Raw genomic sequence first — 6,000 nt, 5'->3', positions numbered from 1 at the left:
AAATCACATTAATTATTCAACATATCATATAAGCTTATAAAACTCCTTTTCATTTTATATTTTAATATAACAACTTTTTTCAATCATTGTGTTTCATACAAACATTAATACTATAAATATTGTTCAGATGGCAGATGGTATTATAAAAACCTCTATGATACAGGCTGTAAGTCTTTACCCTTATGTAAATTAGTTTACTTAATTAAGTAAGGTACTTACATTCTGTGCAGTCCAAGTAAGCTACTTCACCTCTTTGGCACTTTGTTTCCTCATCTATAAAATGAGGACAACATTAGTACACCTCAGAGGAAGGCAGGAAGGAAGGAGGGATTGTACTGCTTCTATTTAATCACCAAATCTTATGTGGCTAGGGCAATGCAGGATTCAACAAACGGGCATCATCATCACCACTGTATTGATTTATATGATTCTGCCATCCCACCAACCTCTTTGGTGAGGATTTAAGATCTCTAAATTAAAAACAAACTAAAAAAGTACTTAGAAAAATGACCACTCATTTGTTCTTCAGTTAGTACCAGTTCAGTTCAGTTCAGTCGCTCAGTCCTGTCCGACTCTTTGCAACCCCATGAATCGCAGCATGCCAGGCCTCCCTGTTCATCATCATCTCCTGGAATTCACTCAGACTCACATCCATCGAGTCCATGATGCCATCCAGCCATCTCATCCTCTGTCATTCCCTTCTCCTCCTGCCCCCAATCCCTCCCAGCATCAGAGTCTTTTCCAATGAGTCAACTCTTTGCATGAGGTGGCCAAAGTACTGGAGCTTCAGCTTTAGCATCATTCCTTCCAAAGAAATCCCAGGGTTGATCTCCTTCAGAATGGACTGGTTGGATCTCCTTGCAGTCCAAGGGACTCTCAAGAGTCTTCTCCAACACCACAGTTCAAACACATCAATTCTTCGGCCCTCAGCCTTCTTCACAGTCCAACTCTCACATCCATACATGACCACAGGAAAAACCATGGCCTTGACTAGATGGACCTTAGTCGGCAAAGTAATGTCTCTGCTTTTGAATATGCTATCTAGGTTGGTCATAACTTTTCTTCCAAGGAGTAAGCGTCTTTTAATTTCATGGCTGCAGTCATCTTCTACAGTGATTTTGGAGCCCTCCAAAATAAAGTCTGACACTGTTTCTACTGTTTCACCATCTATTTCCCATGAAATGATGGGACCAGATGCCATGATCTTCGTTTTCTGAATGCTGAGCTTTAAGCCAACTTTTTTGCTCTCCTCTTTCACTTTCATCAAGAGGCTTTTTAGCTCCTCTTCACTTTCTGCCATAGGGTGGTGTCATCTGCATATCTGAGGTTATTGATATTTCCCCCAGCAATCTTGATCCCAGCTTGTGTTTCTTCCAGTCCAGCGTTTCTCATGATGTACTCTGCATATAAGTTAAATAAGCAGGGTGACCATATACAGCCTTGACGTACTCCTTTTCCTATTTGGAACCAGTCTGTTGTTCCATGTCCAGTTCTAACTGTTGCTTCCTGACCTGCATATAGATTTCTCAAGAGGCAGGTTAGGTGGTCTGGTATTCCCATCTCTTTCAGAATTTTCCACAGTTTATTGTGATCCACACAATCAAAGGCTTTGGCATAGTCAATAAAGCAGAGATAGATGTTTTTCTGGAACTCTCTTGCTTTTTTGATGATCCAGCGGATGTTGGCAATTTGATCTCTGCTTCCTCTGCCTTTTCTAAAACCAGCTTGAACATCAGGGATTTCATGGTTCACGTATTGCTGAAGCCTGGCTTGGGGAATTTTGAGCATTACTTTACTAGCATGTGAGATGAGTACAATTGTGCGGTAGTTTGAGCATTCTTTTGCATTGCCTTTCTTTGGAATTGGAATGAAAACTGACCTTTTCCAGTCCTGTGGCCACTGCTGAGTTTTCCAAACTTGCTGGCATATTGAGTGCAAGGCTCACTTGACTTTACATTCCAAGATGTCTGGCTCTAGATGAGTGATCACATCATCATGATTATCTGGGTCGTGAAGATCTTTTTTGTACAGTACTTCCATGTATTCTTGCCACCTCTTCTTAATATCTTCTGCTTCTGTTAGGTCCCTACCATTTCTGTCCTTTATCGAGCCCATCTTTGCATGAAATGTTCCCTTGGTATCTCTAATTTTCTTGAAGAGATCTCTAGTCTTTCCCATTCTGTTGTTTTCCTCTATTTCTTTGCATTGATTGCTGAAGAAGGCTTTCTTATCTCTTCTTGCTATTCTTTGGAACTCTGCATTCAGATGCTTATATCTTTCCTTTTCTCCTTTGCTTTTCACCTCTCTTCTTTTCACAGCTATTTGTAAGAACTCCCCAGACAACCATTTTGTTTTTTTGCACTTCTTTTCCATGGGCATGGTCTTGATCCCTGTCTCCTGTACAATGTCATGAACCTCATTCCATAGTTCATCAGGAACTCTATCTATCAGATCTAGGCCCTTAAATCTATTTCTCACTTCCACTGTATAATCATAAGGGAGTTGATTTAGGTCATACCTGAATGGTCTAGTGGTTTTCCCTACTTTCTTCAATTTAAGTCTGAATTTGGCAACAAGGAGTTCATGATCTGAGCCACAGTCAGCTCCTGGTCTTGTTTTTGTTGAGTGTATAGCGCTTCTCCATCTTTGGCTGCGTAGAATATCATCAGTCTGATTTCGGTGTTGACCATCTGGTGATGTTCATGTGTAGAGTCTTCTCTTGTGTTGTTGGAAGAGGGTGTTTGCTGTGACCAGTGCATTTTCTTGGCAAAATCCTATCAGCCTTTGCCCTGCTTCATTCTGTACTCCAAGGCCAAATTTCCCTGTTACTCCAGGTGTTTCTTGACTTCCTACTTTTGCATTCCAGTCCCCTATAATGAAAAGGACATCTTTTGGGGGTGTTAGTTCTAAAAGGTCTTGTAGGTCTTCATAAAATCATTCAGCTTCAGTTTCTTCAGCGTTACTGGTTGGGGCACAGACTTCGGTTACTGTGATATTGAATTGTTTGCCTTGGAAACGAACTGAGGTCATTCTGTCATTTTTGAGATTGCATCCAAGTATTGCATTTCAGACTCTTTTGTTGACCACAATGGCTACTCCATTTCTTCTGAGGGATTCCTGCCCACAGTAGTAGATATAATGGTCATCTGAGTTAAATTCACCCATTCCACTCCATTTTAGTTCGCTGATTCCTAGAATGTTGACGTTCACCCTTGCCATCTCTTGTTTGACCACTTCCAATTTGCCTTGATTCATGGACCTGACATTCCAGGTTCTTATGCAGTATTGCTCTTTACAGCATCGGATCTTGCTTCTATCACCAGTCATATCCACAACTTTCTCTCTGCATGTTATCAGTGTTTAATGAAGTCAACCATTGCAGTAAGGAAGACTGGTTGTGCCATTTTGTTATTATTTGGTTTCATAAAGAAGTTTAGAAAAAAACAAAGGGTTCTCACTTCCATGGAGAAGAGGCTTTACGAAGGAGATCAGAAAAGGGAAAGTTGCTCAGTCCTGTCCCGCTCTTTGTTACCCCATGGACTATATAGTCCATGGAATCCTCCAGGCAAGAATACTGGAGTGGATAGCCTTTCCCTTCTCCAGAGGACCTTCCCAACCCAGGAATCTAACCCAGATCTCTCAAAATTGCAAGCAGATTCTTTACCAATTGAGCTATCAGGGAAGCTCCAAACCTATCACAAAAGACAGGCAATAAATTAATAGGAAACGAGCCTTTTGAGAAATGAACACCCTAAAGATTCAAACCTCTTTTAAGAAGTTTTGCTATTTGGCACTGGATGATTGTGGTTGTGCATGGGTGTGGATCCAGATGTATTTAATATTCTGTTGGTTATCTTCCTTCTTCAAAGCTATAAACCAAAATACACACTAAACAGTGAACCTCACGTATAAAATTGTCAGCTCCCCACAAAGACTCACAAGTATCGGGTTGGCCAAAAAGTTCATTCAGAAAACCCATCCAATTTTTTGGCCAAACCAATACTTTCCCTAGGACTATTTGACAAATTTGACATCTTGCCAATGGTTTTCTATTTCTATTGCCCACCGGAGGAAGGACACTAAATAAGTAGCTTGCTGAGCATATATGAAAAATCTTGAGATGTTTGTAGATTAACTAGAGAAAGGGACAGGAATAATATAATAATGGACCTCCTGGGCTGTGTTAAAAAGTTTTAATTTTATCTTCCAGAAGAAAAGAAGCTAGTTTTTTTCTTTCAAACGAGTGGTGGCATAATGGTTGAGGAGGGCATGGCAACCCACTCCAGTATTGTTTCCTAGAGAATCCCATGAATAGAGGTGCCTGGAGGGCTACAGTTCATAGGGTCACAAAGAGTTGGACATAACTAAAGCAACTTAGCTCGCATGCACAGCTTAATGGTTAATATGTTAGAAAACATTTGAAAGTTTTGGAGAAGAGGACCAACAGGCTGGAAATGGGAAAAATTTCAAGGAGGGTGGTACAGTATGCCAGGAAAAGGATAGTTAGCATTCACTAAATGATGTAAGAACAGAGATTTGAGGAATATTTGGGAAGTAGAACAGAGAAAACCTGATGATTAGATATGAATAGGGAAGGAAAAGGAAGTGACTTTTTCATTTGCACTTTGAATGATTGGGCAGATTCTGTACAAGACCAAATTATAGTAGGATGAGTTAATTCTAGTGATAAAGGATTTCAGCTTTGGCACATTAAATATGAAGTATATGATTTAATTCTAGGTGTAAAATGTTTCAGTATATATTCCAATATACAGAGTGTAGGTTAAGAAAACCATAAAAAATAGGCATAGTTTTGAGGGTCATACTAGAAGTTATGCCTACAAAAAATTCATAAAATATGAAAAATGTATAAAATAGTAGGTATATACTTATATAAATTATGATTGCAACTATTATGTACAGCTATATGTATATGTTTATGTATAATTATGTAAAGCCCAGCAAATATTTACAGACAGTTTAATCATGATCCAAGAGCCACGTGAAAGGCTGGAACTAGTCATATCACTAAGATCTCTCCTTACTGAATATATAGAAAAGAAAAATATTAAACATCTACTAGGATGAATTTACTAATATTTCATTCCATGGGTTATCAATTTAGTATAAAAATATTAGAGAAATACAGGCAAGTGCTTTTTAAGCAGAGATTTTGTGTTCTCCTATAAAATCATGAAATGCTTTTAGATATTCATACTCAGTATAGTTGTAATAAAAATTAATCTCACATGTAAGTCTACAATTCCACTTCTGCTGATTTTCAAAATCATTTGGAGTAACCATTAGTAAAATATAGAGAAATCTATATGTCAGCTAAGACTCTTTTCTTAGGCTGCAGGGTATGTACCAAGTTCAATCAGCAATGACTGTCAGATTAGATTTGGATAACATTTAGTGTGTATGATCACTGGTATTTCCTTTATCCTTTCTGCAATGAGGATTAATTGGGTTCACGACCTCAGTTGAGGAAAAATGCCTATAGTTGTGCCCAAAGGACATTTAAGTTCCAAACGTTATCTTCTTGTGTTGATAGTGCTGTACTATACATATTAAAAGAACTGAATAAACTGAAGAATGGACTAAAATGTATAATTAAAACACTGAATGAAGCATGCTGTTATATTGGTTTAGTTATTTTGGAAAATGGCATTTTTGTTCAGTAATAGTGTCAGTACATTGAAACACATATAAGGCAAAAAACAATTCTATTTTATATTAAGTTTTTGAAAATGAAATTGTTACCAATTTCCCAAATTGAGATTGTCTTTTCTTTAATATTTTAATTCCTCAGTTTGAGTTGTTATGAAGGCTGTGATCATAGATTTATTTGTGACTTGAAAAAAAAAATCTTAAACTTGTATAATTGTGTGACGAGTATGAGTTGTCTGTCTCATTGAAAAATACTGACTATAGAAAATTATAAAGATGTCAGGAAAAGCAGAAAGTGCAAAAGTGATGGCAGTAGCTACATAATTCACA

Source organism: Oryx dammah, unplaced genomic scaffold (genome assembly GCF_014754425.2).
Source record: "Oryx dammah isolate SB20612 unplaced genomic scaffold, SCBI_Odam_1.1 HiC_scaffold_11081, whole genome shotgun sequence".
NCBI lineage: Eukaryota > Metazoa > Chordata > Mammalia > Artiodactyla > Bovidae > Oryx > Oryx dammah.
The sequence above is the reverse complement of the archived record's forward strand: the minus strand, read 5'-3'. Positions refer to the sequence as shown.